We start from the raw sequence: 22,130 nt of genomic DNA, 5'->3' as shown, positions 1-22,130 counted from the left end.
TGACACTTAAGAACAGTGGAAACAACAGAAGTTTGCGGTTCCTTATGAAGCTCCTGCGGCTAAATCTCAGCACACGACACACACACATTTCATGAAGCAGGAAATGTACACCCGTTTCTCTTCATACCAGAAACAGTTACATCTATTGATTACACAAGTACGAAACGGGGTGCAATAAAATATTTAGAATTATAAAGTGTAAAGGTATGATTATGAAATGCGTATACTTAATATTTTTTTCAAAAAATTCTAATGCAAGTTAAGTTAAATGCGTAACGAATTGTTGCTTGTTGGGATCTTACCAGAATCCTAACCATTATGCTGGGGGGGAGGTGATGTAGCTCGCTTAATCATTCATCCTCACTGGTGAGCACTCGCCCTTTGGCAGATAACTTGATGGTAATAGGCGAGAGGTTACTTTCACACTTGAAATGGCACAACACTAAGAATTTGGGTTTATATCTTCCAGTTTAGATCAACATGGTTAGAGAAGGATATTACCTGTCTATTCGATGATGAAGAAATCCTCGGAGAAAACTCCTAGAAGTGCTCTATGCAGACTCGCTCAAGCTCCCCGATCTTTCTCGTTCCTCGTTCCAAAGCAAAAGACAACAAGTCGCCCGTTACACTCTAACTTATTCTTTCTTCCACCACCTGGTTATTCCTCCCTAATACCCGTTGATCAGCAACTTACTTTCAATCAACCAGGAAGATAGATTTGATACTGACTTAGCATTCTTTGAATGCTTGAGAGAGTAACGGCCGACGAAGGAGGTTATTGCTTTTGGCTTGCTACTTTTCTCTAATCAGGGGAACCTGTTACGATACCTCCCTTGGGAATAAATTTCCCAAATTGAAATTTATATTCGAAATACCCATTTTGATCTATCCTTAGAAGTTGGAATTTTTTTATTAAAACGTTGAGAAGGAAATAAAACAAAATAAAAGAAACCATATTTTCCCTGCCAAAACTAAAAAATTAACGAAATTAAAATTGTATGATTATATCAAGTGCAGATGCGGTAACAGGCCATAAGTAATGTGATAAGTCTTAACTGTTTATGTACTTGGCCGTAAAAGCAAGGTAAGCAAAACAAACACACGTGTTTTTCGAAGAAAAAAAATGTTTTGGTTAACGTAAGCAATGTTGTCCGCACGTAATCAGTCTGTCGGTGTCATAATCACTGGAGGGCAGAGCCCAACGTCTATGTTGGAATGGCCGCCGTTGCTATCACTTGATAACACTAAGATGGACATAATTCGAGGACGTGGCTAGGTGCACAAAGATGGCCGGCCACTAGTCACGTGACTGTCCCCAAGAATTTCGATGTCGCATATGTTTGGGGATGGCACGCCGGAGGCGAGCGGCCTGTTTACACAATTACCTGTTGTGAAGGAACTGTATTTCATAACATTGACACAATGTTATGAATGCAATCCACACTGGAGCTCACACAGTAGTTTTATAAAACACACGTGTTCGCAGAAAGTGTTGTGTCACTATAGTTCGTTGATAACAAAGGTTCCTAGGATCGCTGAGACACTAACTGGAACTACAGAAGAAAGTATGATTTATTTGTATCCAGGAAACACACACGTACTCTTGTGGATGATAATTCCAGTGAAACACAATCTATGTTAGAAAATTTTGCACGCACTGATTTCCGTTGAAACATTTTCTTTCTAAAAACTAATGAAGAAGAAGAGAAAACGGTCAATGAAACTGGTAAGCACTTTCAAAATATAAATGTTGTCGTGCTGCACGTTCACTTAAACTGGATCAAATGCACTGTTAATATACATTGTTGAGAAGTGAACAATTCCTGATGTTTTCTCACTTGGTACACTCCTATGCACTAATCGTTGAAGGAAGGTTTCACATACTGGAAAATTACTTTTCAAAATTGTCTTGCATGAAAACGTGTGTAAGTGGATGTGATTTATTGACTATATCACATCGATGCACTTCTAGAAGCGTTGGGACATGACCATTTTAGGAGGGGTCATGTATTGAAATTCTTGAACAATGGGTATGAAGTTTGTGGAACTAAGGTTCATTGCAGATTAGTTTCCTCTTCTGTGGCTTTTGAATCACTTATGGACATAGGCTTGTAAATATTTAATGCATTACACGTAAGGTAATCTGAGACGTGTAAATTGCACTGTTTGATGGCGTAATGTGACCTTAATTGGGACAGGTCAACGGACTTTCTGGAACACACTCTTCTGCTTTCTTCTTTCTTCTGTTTTCATTTTCTTATTCTTCTTTTCTTCTTATTAGTTCTTTCTTCGTTTCTTCTTATTTTTCTTTTCTTTTTATTCTTCTTTTCGTCTTATACTGGAACAGTGATTGGGGAAAGGGACTGTAAAACTTAGTCCGTTGTGGGGATTTTCTTTGTGTGGAGAATTGTGGAGAATTTTGTTGCTGGAACTTGGTAACTCCGGCGACTTTCGTCGTGAACAAAAGGGAAGGAATTGCGGGAATCTTCCGTTGATGAAGTTGGGGAATGCGAACTGGAGTTAAAGTGCCTGCTCACATGGCTGTTGCATACAGTTTTCCTGGGGAGATAAACCATCGGGATGCGTGCGGATTCGGGTTCGAATCCCGTTCTCCTCGCTGGTGATTGGCCAAACTGCTGCATGTTGATTCCCAATAGATACGCTGGGAAAATCCTTGTCCTGTTGATAGCTTTAACTGGTGTGATGAATAGACAGACTTCGGTAAAGGATAAAGTATAATTTCGTAGACGGGAAATGAGGAAAGTGTGTTGATCTAGACTTATTAACACAAATAACAAAATTCCAATGCTGTGCCATACCTTGTGTGAACATTTATAAATTACTATGAAAATGCAAATTAAAAAAAGGACTAATAAGTATTAGAATAATAAAATATATGGGTAAGCTTATAATAAATCAGTTCTGTCACATTTATGTGAGAATTCACAAAGAGACCAATGAAATATTTGTTAAATTTATGGAAACAATTACATTGTTTTCCCTTGTGCTATGAGAAATATCTTGTTGTCAATAGAGAAATGAGTATACCTTAAAATTGAATTTATTTAGTGACATGCCTAAAGGTGCTAATTTGTGATCTTTAAAACATCGTAACAATTAGTCACGGTGCTTATTTGTGACGGGAATCACTGCTGGTCCAAATACATGTAATAATACGTATCAATTAATCTGTTTTGCAAGTTGTTTAAAAAAGAATACTTAAAATAAATCTCATTATTGTAATTAACCTAAGTACATAAATGCGTTTATGGCAAAATTTTATCTATTTAGCCTAAAATATCCCTAACGTTGTTAACAATAAATTCTATCGTTAAATAAAATATCTAATGGCTATATCCTTAAATAAAACTTGTCCCTTGAAAATTTAATGAATGAACGCCACTGGCTCAGAAAAATATGCATGGTCTAAAGTTTTCGTTGACTTTCCTCATGCTAAGTTCTAAACGTGCTGAAAGTACTCGGGAGAGCTTCAGCGCAGAGAAGGAATGTGTTGACTACATGTATTCGAAATTCTTGCAAGGTTGCGTTTCGTATTACGAGCAGAAACTTTCTGCCGCTTGAAGCTGGCAGCGAGAAAATACAACTTGAGGAGGGAAAGGAAGAAGGAAATGGAACGCTATGATTCGCTGAAGCGTCGCATGACGCGTAAATGTTGACGTTACTATAACTTACTACGGACAAGATTTAGTAAACTAGGCTGGGCGAAACTGAATGCCAAGAACCTTGAAATGCAAAGGTGGCAAAAAGGTGAGAGGGGGTTATAGGGCATACAACAAGCGGTTGCAAGTCTTGAATGCTTCCCCGTGCTTGCACAAAACAACAACTCGTAAAGATGCAAGCGAAAATAAAAGCCAATAAATTTTACATGGAAATACAATCGGGGTTCAGTAATAAATTCTTACAAAGCACTATTTATCTGCTGAGTTTATTTAACCAATATACTTTATTTATCCCTTATTTATAAGCACTATTTATGGACTTATCATATTTTAAAATTACTACAAAATTATCTAATTTAATCTCAAATGTTATCTTTATTTATAATTGCTTAAAAGATCAGTCAAACTGGTGATGAACAATAAGACTAATTCACTCTTGACTACCTAAACTAAAATAATAATTATTACTTATGCGATATTTAAATGCATTTGAATACTAACATTACTAAAATTGGAGAACGTAATCATTGTCTCTACTCATTCTAAAATATACTTAGCATATTACTGTAGCAAAGCTTAAAACTAAAACCTTTAGTGGTTTAACCGTGAACATTCTGCGATAGCAAAATAAATTTCCAAGAATTGGTCCGGATCCAATATCCAAAGGAAAATACTTATTCGGGCGCAATAAAAATCTTATCATCTATGTATACATATTCACATAAAAATAAATATTCTCAATAACTTTGCGCTAGATACAAAACTTTGCTAGTATGAAGATTTGCCTTCTTCTATTAATACAACTATAATTTTAGTGATGTGATGACTAAACTAGTATAAATTATACCACTTAAAAAATATTATCGCATATTATAACATTTAAATAAATTAATAAACTACTGCCTTTAAAAAAGAACTTTTTTTATGCTCACTTGAGTCGTGTAGGACCTGTTTAATATTAGTGAATGCCGCAACTTGAAATATAATTGCGATGTTTATATTTTAAGGTTTAAAATGTAACACATGAAGTTTAAATATTTAAAATTTAAAGCTATAAAAAAACTAAACAGGGATATTAAGCTATGAATACAATAGCTGAGGAGAAAAAAATATAAATAATCCACAAAAAAATAATTTCTATTAACATGTGAGAAACGTCCGCGCCGTGTATACTGCTCTCTTAATTTTTCTAGCTATCCTATTAAGTTGGCTTTGCCTAACTGAGGTGTTTTAAGCATAAATATAAAATTATAACTAAAACCAATAGTGGTTTAAACTTCATCATTTTGCCAATAGCAAAATGTTAACTTTTCGATTTTTGGGTCGTCACCCAAAATAAAAATTTCGTATTGTTTACACCTGCATGAATGCCACTAAAACACCTATTATTCCTAAACTAGAACTTTTAATTAATTTATATTCTATACGATTGGTAGCGCCACTCTTACTACATTACGCTTAGCGCAGTAGCGGAAATATTTGCTACACTTTCCTAGAAATATAATTGGCGTTTCATCTCTTCACATGTTGACATGTATTTGATAAAAAATAATTTATTACTAAATTAGGATAACATAAGGCAATGTGACTGACTCGTGAATTCCTCGACTATCTCCTTAATCTAAGCTCCCTTCTTAAGGTGCTAGGAGACTTCAGTCATATTGAATGTAAATGAGCCAACCACAGGACATTGTTCGTTCCCAAAGCTATATTTATTAAAATTTAATATCCTCGTTGCAATGATCTTAACAGTTATAGCTCATGCATTCTACATCATTTACAAGTTACGGTCAGTTTTAAACAAAATTTAAATTAAAACTTTTAAGAACTTTAATTAATAAACAACAACAACAAAGCTTTTGACTTAGCATACTCGCTGCTGGACTCAGTAAATACATAGTGCAAATGAGTCGGAGTCAAGACTAAATTATTTTCCTCTTTAGCAATAATCTTATTATCCATCTTTTAATTAAAAATTTAATTAATCAAATACATAAAAGTAAAACAGAATCACTGTCTAATTTCTAATGTCATTGTTCAAAATTAAGTTAAATCCTGGAAGAGGTGAAAATTTCCCAGATGGTTGATCTTTCATAGCCAGGGTACTGGGTTCGCGAGCGATTCACCGCGCTAAAATGAGAGAATTGATGAAAAAACGTCCACGGACGTCCCGGGACCGGCCACATTTTTGATGGAATGGGCCTCCCTGTAATCCGCCATCAAACCTTCCGCCACGCGGAATGAAGGACGCACCTGAAACCACTTCGCCAGCCCGACGCCGAAAACCGCGATGGAACTAGGGCGCAGGGCTATTCCCTGCTCGCCCGTGGCTACCGAGGACAACATCCTACCTTCTTTTCCTCCGCATTCTTACATTTTGCGGGTGGCTAATTCATTCTCCAATATAAATAATTTTCCCTGACCTCTAACATTACAAAAAAAAAAAAACAACAAAAAAAAAAAAAAACGCGTGCCGCCTTATGAAATTATTTTTTATGAAATATTTGTATTTATATATATATTTATATAAATATATTTATATAAAACTTATATTTTAAATGAGTACATAAACAGTTAATGATTTAACATTTTCATCATGAGTTTCATCCAATCTTGTCCTGATTAAGCGTAACTGAGCAAGCGTAAATAAATAAAAAATATATATATGGCTGAAATCCTGGTACTAGATTCTTAATTTCATTTATTTCAAATTGAAATGAATGAAAATTCCAGCACCTCCATCCACGTAACGAACTGTTGCTCGTTGGGATCTTACCAGAATCCTAACCATTATGCTTGGGGGGGGGGGGGGGTGATGTAGCTCGCTTAATCATTCATCCTCACTGGTGAGCACTCTCCCTTTGGCAGATAACTTGATGGTAATAGGCGAGAGGTTACTTTCACACTTGAAATGGCACAACACTAAGAATTTGGGTTTATATCTTCCAGTTTAGATCAACATGGTTAGAGAAGGATATTACCTGTCTATTCGATGATGAAGAAATCCTCGGAGAAAACTCCTAGAAGTGCTCTATGCAGACTCGCTCAAGCTCCCCGATCTTTCTCGTTCCTCGTTCCAAAGCAAAAGACCCCAAGTCGCCCGTTACACTCTAACTTATTCTTTCTTCCACCACCTGGTTATTCCTCCCTAATACCCGTTGATCAGCAACTTACTTTCAATCAACCAGGAAGATAGATTTGATACTGACTTAGAATTCTTTGAATGCTTGAGAGAGTAACGGCCGACGAAGGAAGTTATTGCTTTTGGCTTGCTACTTTTCTCTAATCAAGGGAACCTGTTACGAATGAAAGTGCACAATGATGAATTCCAGGCAGATATGTAAAATTTTTACTATTAAAAAATGTGTTACCATATTAATTATAATGGATGTAACGTGTAATCAACGTGTCCCGGTTTTATACCCTGTGGAGTCACATAGTGGTTCAGATCCCACATTAAACTGTAAATCCAGTCCCGATTTACGTATCTGTACAAATAGTGGACTTAAAGCAAAAACGCACACTCACATAAGATGTGATATTTCACGCTGAATGGCATTTTGCGAACTAGTCCAGCAATGGCGTCTCTCAAAGCCCGTATAATAGGGGCTGTAGAGCTCGTATTGTGTCGTCTACGTATATATTCATCTCATCTTATCATCAATCATCCTCATCTTCGGCATACCAAGAGAGGCAGAAAAGCGAAGTAAAATTAATATTAATAAATCAATCAATCAAAATGTTTCTGAAAGACGACACGTAGTACAACCTTATGAGCCTCTGGCGTCTTCTATAATAGTAAGTATAATCCTTTGTGCGATTTGTATTGTTCGTTCTGTCCATGTGCGTTTGTCAATGTTGCTTCATTAATTACATTTAATTTTCATTCACCCTGAACTAAGCGATTAGCTAGAAGTGATGTGCAATAAGCACAAATAGATGTTTGAAATCATTATACACTTTATTATGATGAGGAGGCTAGAAAAAATAATTAGTTCGTTTCTTTTTGCAGATGGAAAAATATCATTTACTCTTAAATATCCTCACCCCTAAGGATAACAGCTGACCAGTCGCGAAAATCACTTATTTCAAGGCTTCATTCAAATAATCTGATGAATTTCTATTATCCAAAAACATGTTCCGAACATTCCTGACAAATAAGATATTTATCTAATCGAGAATTTTAAGTGCTTTTGGACACTTGTTTCTCATTTAATGAATATTTGAAATAATTTTATCAGATTCATATTGTTAATGGTCTATAATCCGAAAACATTGTTGGCTCTTCCACACCATATGGCAATGTGCAGTGTTAACTAGTTGAAGCGTCAACCATTCTTTGGAGCAGATGTGAGTGACATACCGTAGGGAGCGGATGGATATGCGTGTTGGGTATAAGTTGCAAGTGACAATAGGAATTATGATGTTAGTGAATCGAGTTTATAGAAGGCAATGCATGTGTACATGTAAAACAATAGTATGTTCGTAACGTTTGCAGATATATTTGAACGGTCTTTAATTCAACATGAAAGTGCAGTACGTACAAGAATTAATAAGAAAACATGTTCTTATTTGGAATACATATTATACTGGGTGTCCCACGAAATTCACATTCTGCATGGTCTCTCTGGTATTTGTACAGAGCATTCCGTGACATTCGCTACGAGACTCGGCGGCAAGCGGCCCGGCGGTCAGAGCCGGGCCGCTTCCCGCCGAGTCTCGTAGCGAATGTCACGGAATGCTCTGTACAATACTAGTAGTCATGTATATTACTATGGTGAACAGAACTCAAACAAACGAACAAGCAACTACCGTAAATCGTAATTAATTTTACAAAAAAACAATAGGCCTACAAACAATATTATAGAAGATATATGTGTGTGTGGAAATTCGGTTGAGAAAAGTTATAGGGTAAAGACCCCGAATATGAGGATAGGCACCTAAAATGAGACCCCCATGTATCTCGTAAACAAAGAGCTGCACCCTATTGGAAAGAAGCTGAAACACAAGGAGGAATCGCGTCATAGCACTGGAAGTCACGTGAGCACCTTGTGTGTAGAGTTGGTTTCGCAGCGAATGTGAAAAAGAATGCGTGCTCGTGGAAATTTTGCTGCAGTTTGGAAATTAGCTGCTGAAAATGGATAAGGTAAATTTCTTACTGATCCCGTTTTTACTGTGTTTCGTAGTGGTGAGTGTGTGTGTTGTACCATGTAATTAGTTGCTAGTTTTCGTCCACTTGTAAGAGAGATAGCGTTGTTCATTTGTTTACCCTGCGAAGGTCCTATTATGAGACCTGGAAGAGGTTCAATATATGAGACCGGTCTCATAATAGGACTACTATAATAATGAAGGGTCTCATAGTAGGAGTCACAAAATATATCTAATATTTTACGTTGATTTTCATCATTGCTTTTCCTAATTTGGGAGTTACGTTGAAATTATGTTACCAAGAACCTGTGCTTCTGGTTTTAGACGGTCACTACTCCCACGTAAAAAATATAGCAGTGATTGAAAGAGCGAAAGAAGACAATGTTTCTATTATCTGTTTACCGCCACACTCGACGCATAAAATGCAGCCTCTAGACGTAGGTTTCATGTTTCCCTTGAAAACATTTTTTCGCGAAAGAAGTTGAAACATGGTTACGTCAGAATCCAGGAAAACCACTAAAAATAACTAAAATTGCCAGAATATTGTCAGGTGCATACAACAGAGCTGCTACTATGGAAACACCCGTTAATGCATTTCGAAAGACTGGTTTATTCCCTTGTAATAGATACATTTCTCGTGATGAAGATTTTGCAATACACTCTGTCAGCTCTAAAAAGAAAAGAGGAATGTGACAGGTCAGTCAGTTGAACTACCCAAAAGTTACGTGGATCACCAACCAAGCTGCAGCAGGTTAGGCCAACTTGAACAGGAACAGGAGCCTGAAAGCAGTCCTATTCAGGCTACGCAGTCTTCAACAGTACCACCCCCTGATGACGATACCATTGTAATGCCAGAAGACATTGAGCCACTGCCCACACTAGACAACCCATCTCTTACCAACTCCGGGAAATCTCGCGTAGTGAATCAACCAGTAGTTATAATAACACCATACAAAAAAAGACTTGCAGACAATTCGAAGAAATGTAAGAAGGAAGTGAAGAAGAACTTGTTTGGTAGGGGTGTTACAGGCACTCACAGTAGGAAGCCTACTGAGGTCCAGAAAAAGCAGCAATCAGATAACTCGCGTTCTACTTCACGTAAGAAGAGGAAGGTCGTATCAAAGAAATGTGAAGAATCCACAGATGAGTCGGAAGAATCCTCATTAGCAGAATCGTCTGACAGTTTAGAATTAGATGAAGATGAAGATGATACAGAATGTGTATTTTGTGGTTCATCGTATTCCAAAGATCAATGTGGTGAAGAGTGGGTAAAGTGCACACGTTGTTACAAGTGGGCTCATGCTCATTGTGGTGCAGATGACACATTTGTGTGTCCGATGTGCAAAAATCAAAAGCAAACGCATTATGAACTTCGTTTCACCAGGTAGCTACTTCATGTGTAACACAATGTACGTCTTTTCACAGTTTCATTTGAAGTGAACCAATTTTGGTGACAACAGGACAGCTACTAGGATAGCATAGAAGGAACATTTTGTTTTGTATTTTTAGCATGGTAAAATAGTCAGTTTCGTTTTTAGAATAGCCTAATCTTTTTAAACATGGTGTAAAAATAATTTCGTTTCACTTATAGTTGGGTAAGAAAATAATTTAGTTCATTTAGTTCAAAAATAATTTAGTTCAAAGATTCAAATGATTTATATAACCCAAACAAGGTCGGGGTCTCTTATTCGGTACCCCCTATAGAAATAGCTCAGTAGCACTTGTGTTCATTTTTTTGTTTATAATTAATGATTGTTACTTTTTTTTATATTCCAATACCTTGTATCGTGAAATAGACTCCCTACACAATATATTTTTGAAAAAAACATAAATCGTTTATGTTTTAATTAACAAGTAAATCTAATTCTACCAAAAGGGTATATTCGGGGTCTTTACCCTATCTGGTCGGGCCAGTTTTACGTGAGACACCCAATATTTTCCTATGTTTACTATTTAGATTTCATAAAATTGCCATTATAAATGAAGCAAATTTACAGATGTTATTGTCAATATCTCTTGCTTCTTAACTAAAATGCACCATTTAAAAAGAAATGTTTACATATTTCCGTGGAAGTGTAAAATGTGAATTCAAAAAGGAAATGGCTATCCATAATGATAAAATAGCTTATATGTTGCAAATATTTTTAAAAATAAAAGTTGCATTTCACATTGTGGCTTTGTATTCGATTTTCTTTTTTGGAAGAAGGTTTATTTGTAAAGCGTATAACTTGGCAACGGGTGGAACTGAGAAGTTTCTTCTTTGATTCGTGTAGTGTAATAATCTTCCTCGGCCTGCAATAAAAAAGACAGACGAAGCTGTGTTTGCTATTCAAACGGTCTATGTTCGGATGTTAAAGCAATGAGTTAGCTGAGGGAAAGCAGGGACATATATTCGCTCAGGTCATCAGCTCCCTCTTAAAAAACTCGTGGACATTTATGTAGACAAACTTTATAGCATGCATAAAGAAACCTTTGACAATCAGAACCAGCTGCACTATTTCCTACAATATATATGTTACGTGAGTGCATAAAAGACGTTAAAGAGCAACATTAAAAGAATATATACATTCGATTGCAGATTTGCAATCAAAGAAATAGCCTAAATTCCACGTTACTTTTAGAATTAAGTAAACTATATAGCATAAGGCCAGCTTTTATAAACATGAGGAAGGGGCAAAACTGGGTCACTGGTCATGATCACATCGTGCTACATGGTCTCGTGCTAGAGAAGAAAATAATTGTTAATCACCATTGTTTCGGATTAAAGAATCTCATAATTTTTTTTGAGAAAATCTTATATCATCTCTATCTCTGTTTCGTCTGCGGTATATTATCATTCTCCTAGTGATGCCCATAAATATGCTACCCGTAAGCGGAACAATTTCGATTTACCCCATCATTCTACCACGGCCTACAATGAATCTTTCTCTTTTTCCGCCCCCAAAGCTTGGAATGCGTTGCCTGCAAACATCACATGCTTAAACAACCCCGAAAGATACAGTGGTAAAGTAACAGTTCTGCTGTTAATGGAACAATGGCAGTGTCGCGGTACATGCTGAAGGTATCAAGTCACTACATGGAATTGTATTTATATTATTAAGTATCACTTTTTTCTTTTATTATTACTTATTATTTTGTCATTTGTATTTGTAGTTATTCATTTCTGTATTTCTTTAATTTTGTGTATCTCTTACAAGTATATATGTATTATTTTACATGTAGCTTACTGCTCCACATACAGATTATTATAATATGTAACATTACATTGACGTGGGTTAGATAGCAGAGCATCCTAAAGGCTGAACCTCACCCGCGTAATAAAGAAATTTATTATTATTATCTAAAGAATTTGTTTCATTGTAAAAAATACATAATTTGTCATATTAGTCAAGATGGCGGACAGCACGATGCAAGGATAGCGAGAGCTCCCATATCTTTCCTTCCACTAGGCTGGTACATTTAACGATCAAAGTCAATTTTCCATATAATCAAGTACCAGCATTGTCAGTGTTCACGACAAGCCTCTTAGTGGTGACGTAAACATCATATGAATATACTTTTTACCATGACAAAGCCGAAGCCCTCGTTGAACGTGGTGTCTAACCGTGTGGAAAGCGTGGAGGAGCGACTTCGGGAGTTTGAGAACCGCCTGCGGGACGCCGCCGGACAGCAGACACCACTTGGTAGCGCCGACACCGGAGTCCAGCCGGCGTTGCAAGATCTGAGCGCCTCCTTCCTGGATTTCAAAAAAGGAGGCCGAAGAAACGCTGAAATCCGTAAAGTTGGACATCGAGGCTCTCAAGAGATCTTCGAACGAGAACGCCCGGAAGATCGACGATCTGGAGATGTACTCCAGGAGGAACTGTCTCCTGTTGCACGGCATTCCCGAAACGACCGGCGAGAACACGGACGAGCTCGTTCTTCAAGTGATCCGGAAGAACCTGAATATGCAGGACATCAGCATGGATCACATTGAACGTTCCCACCGCATCGGACCCCAGAGGAGAACAGTGGCGGACGCAGTGAAGTCCGGGAAGAGGCCCATCATCTACCGCCTCTGCAGTTACCGTACGAGAGATTCTATATGGAAGAGAAAGAAAGCTCTGAAGGGATCAAGATTCCTTCTGACAGAATCCCTGACGGCCGCTCGACATCAGGTGCTGCAGAGGGCTAAGGACCAACACGGCCCCAGGAACGTCTGGACCATGGTTCTAAGACTAGTAGGTTGGCTCATCCGGCGGACGACTTTCGTCCCTTCCAGCGCATTACGTCATCTGGTGAGCAAATGTCGCAGCCAGCGGGTAGAAAACACATAGCAGGGGTTCTTTTTCATTGAATGAAGTTTTCCGGGGAGGTTTAAAACCTTATTTACTGCTTAAAAGGACTGGTATTTCTTTGTGCACAAAGTCAGTAAAAGTAGGAATGAATAGAGCGTAGGGGAGGAGAATACGGAAGAAAACCTGTAGCTAATTTAGTCGCTGTTTCGTCTGTATCTCAAGTTAACACATGTTGCATTGATCCTTGTAAGTGTTTGGACAATGTGATAATATTTTCGCATTTTCACCATGGCTGTTGCTTTTTTCTTCTATATTTCGCAAAGGCAAGTAACAGAAATGCTTTACCCGGTATTCGAATTTTGTAACTCACTACACACTACTTGCGTTTACTAAATGATATATTGTCTGATGATACGTAAATTTAAAATGAAGCCTACATATTTAAATTCCTAAAATGTAACGTGTTAAACACATTCTAAGATCCTTCAGTGTCATTGTAATAATTTCAGTTAGTTTAATATACCCATATCAGTGTTTGTGAAAAGTAGTAAAAAATAGGTTAAATATAGTACATAGGGAGGTAGTCACGGTAGTCATCCAAGATACAGTTCGTCGGGTAGAAATAGTATCAAAGAAACAACAAAAATCTAGATTGAATATTTTTTTAATGGAAGAATGAAGAATATAAATATAAAATTTTATATAGTGTTTTTTTTCTTTTTTGTAAATGATATTTCCAAAACGCCAAATGTTTAGTTACATTATTTATAGCTAATGTAAGTTTGTACTGCTATTTTTTTTTTTAGTTCAACACACATTTTATAAAGTACACAAACAACATTACAGTACCATACGTACAAGCACAAGGGCTGACGTAATCCTTCTTAACATAGAACCAAACCCTTAAGAACAGTGGCGCAGGAACTTGGGGGGGAGGGGGGGGGGGTTGCAGGAGTACATTGTACCCCCTAAATTTTTGAAGGGGTACTGTACCCCCTAAATAGATTCTAGTTGTACCCCTTGTACCCCTTCAGATACAAGATGCTACTGTTAAAAGAACCTAGTTTTTTCTAATTGCTCAATATAAAAAGTGTAAATTGTAAGCATTATTTTCCTTACCACAGGAATTCAAACCGTTGTAAACTTATTCTACATGTACTACATTGTTCTTGCTACTACAGTTAGTTCATTGATCTGTGTGTTTGGAAATCTTTTTAAGGAGATGAAAATTATTTAAAATGTGTGTGGAACGATAGAATGAGCTAAAGTTTACTTTCAGAAAATCACGCTGCAGACGAATTCCCTTCGTATAAGGGGAGTACATGTTTTGTAAACAAGTGATTGCGTCGATTCGAAGATATAAATCTGCATCAGAAGAGTATATGACTGACCTTCTTTCATTTTGAATTTTTCAAATGGAATTTTCCGAAACGAAATACTTCCACAATTCCTGCCTCGTCTTGTTTTCGAGACGCGACACGACAGACCAATTTCGGGGGTACAATATACCTCACCGATTATTTTTATAACTTTGTCAGAGGGTGTTCGGAAAACTGTACTTAAACCTATATATCAAGATATTTTTTGTCTCATCTCGATATCATTCCTAGTTGAAATGGATCAGCGATATTTCCTAGACATTAAAACAGAGTGCGATTTGTGATTTTATCAGAAGGAGACATTACCTATGAATTAGATATGCTTAGAATTGGACATAAATTGCTTAAAATCTAATTTTGATATTGAATGCAACACAAACACAACACCATTTCAAGTTAAATTCTAAAGTCAAACTGTAAGAAAATTACATTATTCAGTTGAATGCACGAAATTAATGAGACACTGCAGGTTCGATGATTTGCCAGTTGGCTTGTCAAGGGCACTGTAATGCTTGCTACTTGATCCATCTTGTTGCGAATTTTTCTGCATTAAAACAATGCACTGGGAGTCTACAAGTATTGAAAGAAAAAGCAGGTTTATAACTTCTAAATGATTTCTCTAATCAGTAAAGTTAAGGTTCATGGCACTGACCCCGCTTTCACACTCAGCTGTAGATATTGGTACAATTTGGATTGGATTCACAAAGTCTTTGAGTGAGGTGGGATTGTATATTGAATGTTCTTTGTAGATGCAAAAATATTCGACTGGTGACGCGTACATGCTTTCGCTTACATTAAAGTTCACTTTTTGATATAAAGGAGGAATTAACATGTCACCATAAAACACACATATGTATCTGCATTTAATACGACTACACCCGAAAATAAACCTAGCTTTTTAAACCGGCTCTTCATATTGTCCACTAACAATTGAAAAAATTATTTCGAGCGTATGGTTTTCCTCTAAGTTTGCTTGCTCTGAGATAAGAAGGATTTCGGTTTAGCATATGCAATGATAGGACTTTCAGCGTTTGAAGAACAACATTAGGTACAGCTAATTACATTACAAATAATTACTATGTCAAATGTTTACAAATACTTCAAAGTTAGATCTGTTGCGAGTTGATCGGGAACCATCTCCATTCAGTATTTTTTTTAAAAAAGGCAAGACAACGCTATAGCTGTCAACAAGCGTTCGAAAAGTGTTGTTAACATACTTCAAAGTTTTCGTATTTGGTAGAAAAGTACTTGTAAAACACCTTCTAGAAGTCTGAGAAAATACCGAAAACATGGCTTCTAAAGGGCACTGCATACGGTACATATCTGTCATAAATTAGTTTAATGATATTTTATATATAGCTATGGGGTTCTAAAAGTACGATATATTTAAAAATATGATTTTCATATTCGGTGGGTGGGAAATGATTATTCCTGATTTGGGATGAATCAAGTTAGAGGAGGAAGAATGCTCCTCACCCCCTTTATATAGCAACCTGCATTAAAATGAATACATGTAACTTTGCTCGCAATTTTCATATTACAAACTTCTGATTTTCCATCCCATTAAATTCAAAATGAGCTCAGATAAGCTCCAGAACTTTATATGTTGGAATTGTTATCTGGTCTTGAAACCTGTTTTGAAATAGTCATAAATTGTAAAAAGTAAATAATAAGTAAATAAATAAAAAATATTTAGGCAAATTTTGCAGTAGAAACTCGATATTCGCGTCTAAAATGGTATTCGCCATGCTCCACATTTTACCTAGGTATACATATATGTGTGAAGTACACACACTTCTACGAAGCCAAATCCACTGTTTTCGTACATTTTCATCTCTCTGAAATCTAAAATACCTAACAGCTCCTCCTTTAGTCTTACGGTTGTAGTTATTCCATCCGAACACAGCACAAGCCATTTTGAAGAAAACTCTCACTAAAAAAAGAAGCGTCTATTTGTTAGCGACAGACAAAGATTCACTGCCAGATGTAGCGAGCGAAATCTCGAGTTGCTCACCAGTTGACGTCACAGCGGTCCCGGGGAACCCCCGGCGATGCGCATGAGCCTACCATGTCTCTTAGTATCATGGTCTGGACCCAGGATGGAAGGATCATTATACTTCGTAGCAACGGGCATAAGACGATGGAGGACTTGCAAAAAATCGAGTGAACGTGGAGGGGAAAGGACACCCTGAGACATTGACATGAAAAAGCTCAGCGTCCATTTTAAAACTGTGTTGTACATACATTTTGCAAGTTTTTTTTCTACATATATTTGTTATTGTTTTTTGTGTTTCCGTGTTAGTGTATATGTTTATCTGCGTGTGCGTGTGTGTGTGATTAAGTGTGCTGCAAAGGGTTTTCAGTGTTCTGCAAACATCATCTCTTCTGCCGCCTTGGTAAGTAGACTTATAATTCTTTACATAGCATGCCTTTTTGGATCATCCAATAAATTGTAATTCAACTTTCTGCGATGGCTGGAACCGGTAATTTGGTCACTGTAAATTTGGCAACGCCCCCATCCAGCCCATTTTCGGAACTCGGAGACTTGTCCCTCTCACCAGGAAGTGTGACCGACCCCTCCCCATCCCCTTCCGGCAGACGATTGTAAACTTTTTTCCCAATCCCAGGTCAACTTTCGCCGCCGGCAACCTCAATATAGCGCACATAAATGCCCAGAGCGCCCTCAAACATTTCCTCGAGATTCAAAATACATTTTCCACGCTCGAACATATCGATGCTCTTTTAATCTCCGAAACGTGGCTGCAAGAGTCCCTCTGGTGCATGTGGCGGGATTTAAACTCTTTAGGAGAGACAGGATCGGAAAAAGGGGCGGGGGAGTAGCAATATATCGAAGGGAAGACATTAACGCAAAAGTAATAGGAGAATCTCAAGGAGAATATAACTATTCTTCCGAATTCCTCATACTCGAAATCACCGTAAGACAACAAAAGGTTCTTTTGTCCGTAGTGTACCGACCTCCTTGCACTTCCCTCGTCAACTTCGAAAATGAAATCGGGAATTTCTTGCCCAACTATGAACATTCGATAATTTTGGGGGACTTTAATATCGATCTCTGCTGCACAAAGAAAGAAGTCACGTTGTTCCGGGACACGGTGTTTGCTCTGAACCTTTCCATCTGTCCTCTCGACCCAACTCAACACACTCCAACCTCTGAATCGTGGATCGACTTAATTCTCGTTTCCAGCCCATCACGCGTAGTAAGTCACGGACAAACCCCAGTACCCGGAATCTCTTACCATGACATGATATTTTTATCTTAGGAGCTGTACAAAGCCAAACTTGTATATTACAGAGACATTAAAAACATAAACGATGCGCAATTATCTGCCGACGCCGCCCTTCTCCCATTGCACGTAATCAGCACGTTGCTTACTCTCGACCAACAGGTGAATCTCCTTAACACTTTTATTCTCCAGCTGTACGACAAGCACGCCCCGGTGAAAAAGAAACGCGTCTCTCGTCCCCCTTGTCCGTGGTTGACGGACGACCTGCGGCAGCTCATGGCAGCCAGGGATCGAGCCTACGGCAAACATCGGAGGGACGTAAAGCGCGGCCAGTCGGCAAGTGGCAGTTTCGAAAGTTTCAGAATATTACGAAATCGTTGTAACCAAGAGGTCAGGAAAGCAAAGCGTCGATTCGCGAACGATCTTCTAAATTATGAGAAAAAGTCGGATGTTATTTGGAAAAAACTGAAAACTTTAGGTGTTGGTAAACAAAAAAGGAACGATCAATTAAACTTCTCCATAGAAACGTTGAACGAATATTTCAGCGAAGTTCAAACACTCGACAATAATGTAAGAGAAGAAACAATACGAACGATTTCCACCACCGTTCACGGCACCGCACCAAAATTTTTCTTCTCGCCCATTCGGCCAGAACACGTTCAGACAACTCTCAATAAAATAAAATCCACCGCTGTGGGAATAGACGAAATATCTGTTTTAATGATTAAAAAAATTCTCCCGTACGTTCTCGTTCCTATAACAGGCATTTTCAATTTCTTCCTGTCCTTCGGCATATTCCCGTCGATTTGGAAAATGGCTAAGGTTCGCCCTCTGCCTAAAACAAACGAAGTTCTCAGCCTCGGCGACCACCGGCCGATATGTATACTTCCGGCTCTGTCCAAAACTCTCGAACACGTTGTCAGTAACCAAACGCGTAATTTCTTATCACGAAACAATCTAATGAATCCAATCCAATCGGGATTCCGGCGCAACCATAGCACCTGCACGGCGCTCATCAACGTGACATTAAAGAAGTAACTATTCTTGTACTTCTGGACTCTAGTAAAGCTTTTCAGACTATTGACCACGACATCCTGCTATCCAAGCTATCCTTCCTGTACAACTTCTCTGACCCAACCGTAGCTTGGTTCCGTTCGTATATTAATGAACGCCAATAATGCGTCTTCAACTCTGGTGAGAAATCGTCGTGGCGATCAATCAGCGCCGGTGTCCCCCAGGGAACCATCCTCGGTCCACTCATCTTCTCTCTGTACATTAACCATATTCCTGACGCACTCGAACACTGTAAATATCACATCTACGCACATGATGTTCAGCTGTATTTGCCCTTTCCTCCAAAGAATATTGAAAATTCAATTCGCGATATAAATTATGATCTGAACAAAATCAGTACTTGGTCAGCTAATCATGGGCTACTAATTAATCCTTCGAAAACCCAAACTATTATTATAGGTTCACAAAAAATGCTTTCCGCATTTGAAATTTCTTCCCTCCCGCCCATAATGGTCTTAGGGAAAGCTATTAAATTAAGTAAAACAACCAAAAATCTGGGCGTAATGTTTAATCAGCATCTCTCATGGTCAGATCACGTAAATTTAACTAGTAAAAGAGCCTTCGCTGCATTACATGCTCTTGTTAGGCTTAAACATTTTCTACCCGTTAGCATTAAAATCAAACTGGTGCAAGCACTTGTTTTTCCACACTTCGATTACTACGATTCTGTCTATTCCGAATTACCAGATGATCTCGCTCAACGTCTTCAACGAGTACAAAACACCTGCGTCCACTTTATTTTCGATCTGAAATATAGGGACCATTTATCCGCTTTCTTTACAAAGCTAAATTGGATCAAATTAATTGATCGGCGAAAGGTAAACAACCTTACCCTTCTCTATAGGGCAATCAGTTTAAAGGAACCGGCTTATCTCTCGAGCAGATTCTCAATGCTTTCCGAATCACACAGCCTTGACACCAGATCGCGAGGGAGAACTCAACTACTCATCCCCCTTCATAACTCAAAGTTTTATTCAATATCTTTCACCGTTTCTACTTCTCGTATTTGGAACTCACTGCCCCTCGAAATCCGAAACTCATCTTCAGCATATGTCTTTAAGACGCAATTAAAACATTTTTTATTGGGCACAAATAGTTAGCACATTATATTTTAGTGATAAATTGAATACAGTTAAGCACAGAACAACACTGAAAATCCTTATTCACCTTAATATTTCAAATCCCTGACTACTGTCATGAATATCTGATTGTGTGTGTGTGTGTGTGTATGTGTGTGTTTTGTTGTATGCTCGTGAGTATAGGTTAGGTTTTTATTCCCGTATGTATCTTTTTCTTACCATTTTTTCTGTAATTTTTTCTTTGTAATTTTATATTTCTCTTTTTATATTTTAATGTTTATCTTTCTATGTAATGGTTTAAATGTTGTTGTAAACATGGTTAAGTGGTAGAAAAGGCTACAAAGCCTTAACTTCGCCATGATAAACATGACGCAATAAATAAATAAATAAATAAATAAATAATTTGAACATTCCATAAATCGGTTGTGTAAAATTCCGTTTATCATATTATTGGCAAAGCCAAAATCTTCTACTCTAAAATTTAAAGCTGATCCTTGTTACACAATTTCGCAACGCAGAAGTACTTTTGGTCAAAGGAAGGGTTATGATTTAGTTTTGTGTGCCTGCATAAATTTTTCGATATGTACATGGTTACCTAAGACCACACAATCTTCAAGAAAGTCTACACGTATCTCAGTTGCGAAGTTCTTGAGGTAATACCAACGTGCTGTTGTGTCCTATCTTAGGGAACAGCATAACAATTTAACACATACTTAATTGTTGCAGATAATTTCCTGGTAGAGCACTCAGCGATGCATTTCTTGGCAAGTGATTCGGCCACCAAAATAGAAAGAAATCGTGTTCCCATTTACGTTTCAAGTTTACTATTTTTACTGTCTATTTATTTTAATCATTTATTGAAATCTCCAGTACAGCATAACCTACTATTGACTACGACGGCCGTTTTATAAAACACGATGTAATGAAACTGGGATCAACATATTCATCTTAAACAAAAAACACGCAATATCATTTGTTCCAGGCCGTAGCCGCGATCTCGCTGGGTCGTTTTACTACATGCAACGCCTTTACCGTTAAACGATTAACAGTACATGAAATATTTCACAAGTAAAACAGCGACGAAGACTTAGCAATGCCCCTTTATATTACACACTCGCCACTATACGGAATATTAAACCCTTTACAACTAAATGAATTGTGTAGACAATGAAGGCCTTCAAATTTTTATTGTTAGTTAAAGTTATAGCGATAGTAATACATTTCGTGCAAGAAGCTTGCAAGAGTTCTGACTTCAGCATTTTCACACTAAAACCCAGAACAAGAAAATAAAGTTCATGAACCCTTTCCTGGAGTAAATATTATTTTAATTTAAATATTGGATGGATAAAAGCAGTAAATTTTATAGCTAAATGAGAAAATTACGAATATTCGTTATAAAAAATGCAATAACAATGCATAAAAATAGCAATTCAGTAGACCAATAATTGCTTACTGTTTTTAATAATAATAATTTGTTTGAAGTGTTCAGCATAGTGTAAAAGTTATTACTGAACTAAATCACGTAAAAAAGGTACAAAATTACACGGATTAGACATGCAAGATGTAGAATAACAAAGAAACAGCAAGCTATTAACATTTCAAGTTACTGTTTTGTAATATTTACTACTACACCTCTAATAGCAATAATTGTTTATTGTTACGTCATACTGTTAATGTTGTTATATTATTATTGTAATTATTATTATTATTATTAAAATTATTATTATTAATAGTAGTAGTAGTAATAGTAGTAGTAGTAGTAGTAGTAGTAGTAATATAGGTTTGTATGCCACAATTGTACGTCAATTACTGGAGCTCAGCAGCTAAATGCCATAAAAAATAAAACTAGAATCAATTCAGAAATTACACCGTTCTACAAATTTTCACTTTTTTTCTGTTACAGATGGAAACATATCTGCTTCTTACTGCAACTGAGCTCCTGAACACGAATATGCACTTTATTTTCTAAGATTTTCTCTTAATTTTAAGTTACGGCATAATTCATTTTACCCATAAGCAATGCATTGGCTATTATTTTCAACATAAGCATAATTCATGTTAGATAACAATTAACCATAAGCGATTTGGGCATAACTTGATAAATATATTAAGAACTCCTGAAAATGGAGACCAGGGTGTACTTGCTCCCCCTCCTCTTCGCGATATCTGGGAAGAATTAATACAAATTAAATTTTGGAACTGAAGCATTCCACCGAATAACGCTGTATGGCATATTTCAGTGAATGCG

This window comes from Lepisma saccharinum, chromosome 27, assembly GCF_977018435.1.
Source record: "Lepisma saccharinum chromosome 27, izLepSacc3.1, whole genome shotgun sequence".
In the NCBI taxonomy this organism is placed as follows: domain Eukaryota; kingdom Metazoa; phylum Arthropoda; class Insecta; order Zygentoma; family Lepismatidae; genus Lepisma; species Lepisma saccharinum.
The sequence above is the reverse complement of the archived record's forward strand: the minus strand, read 5'-3'. Positions refer to the sequence as shown.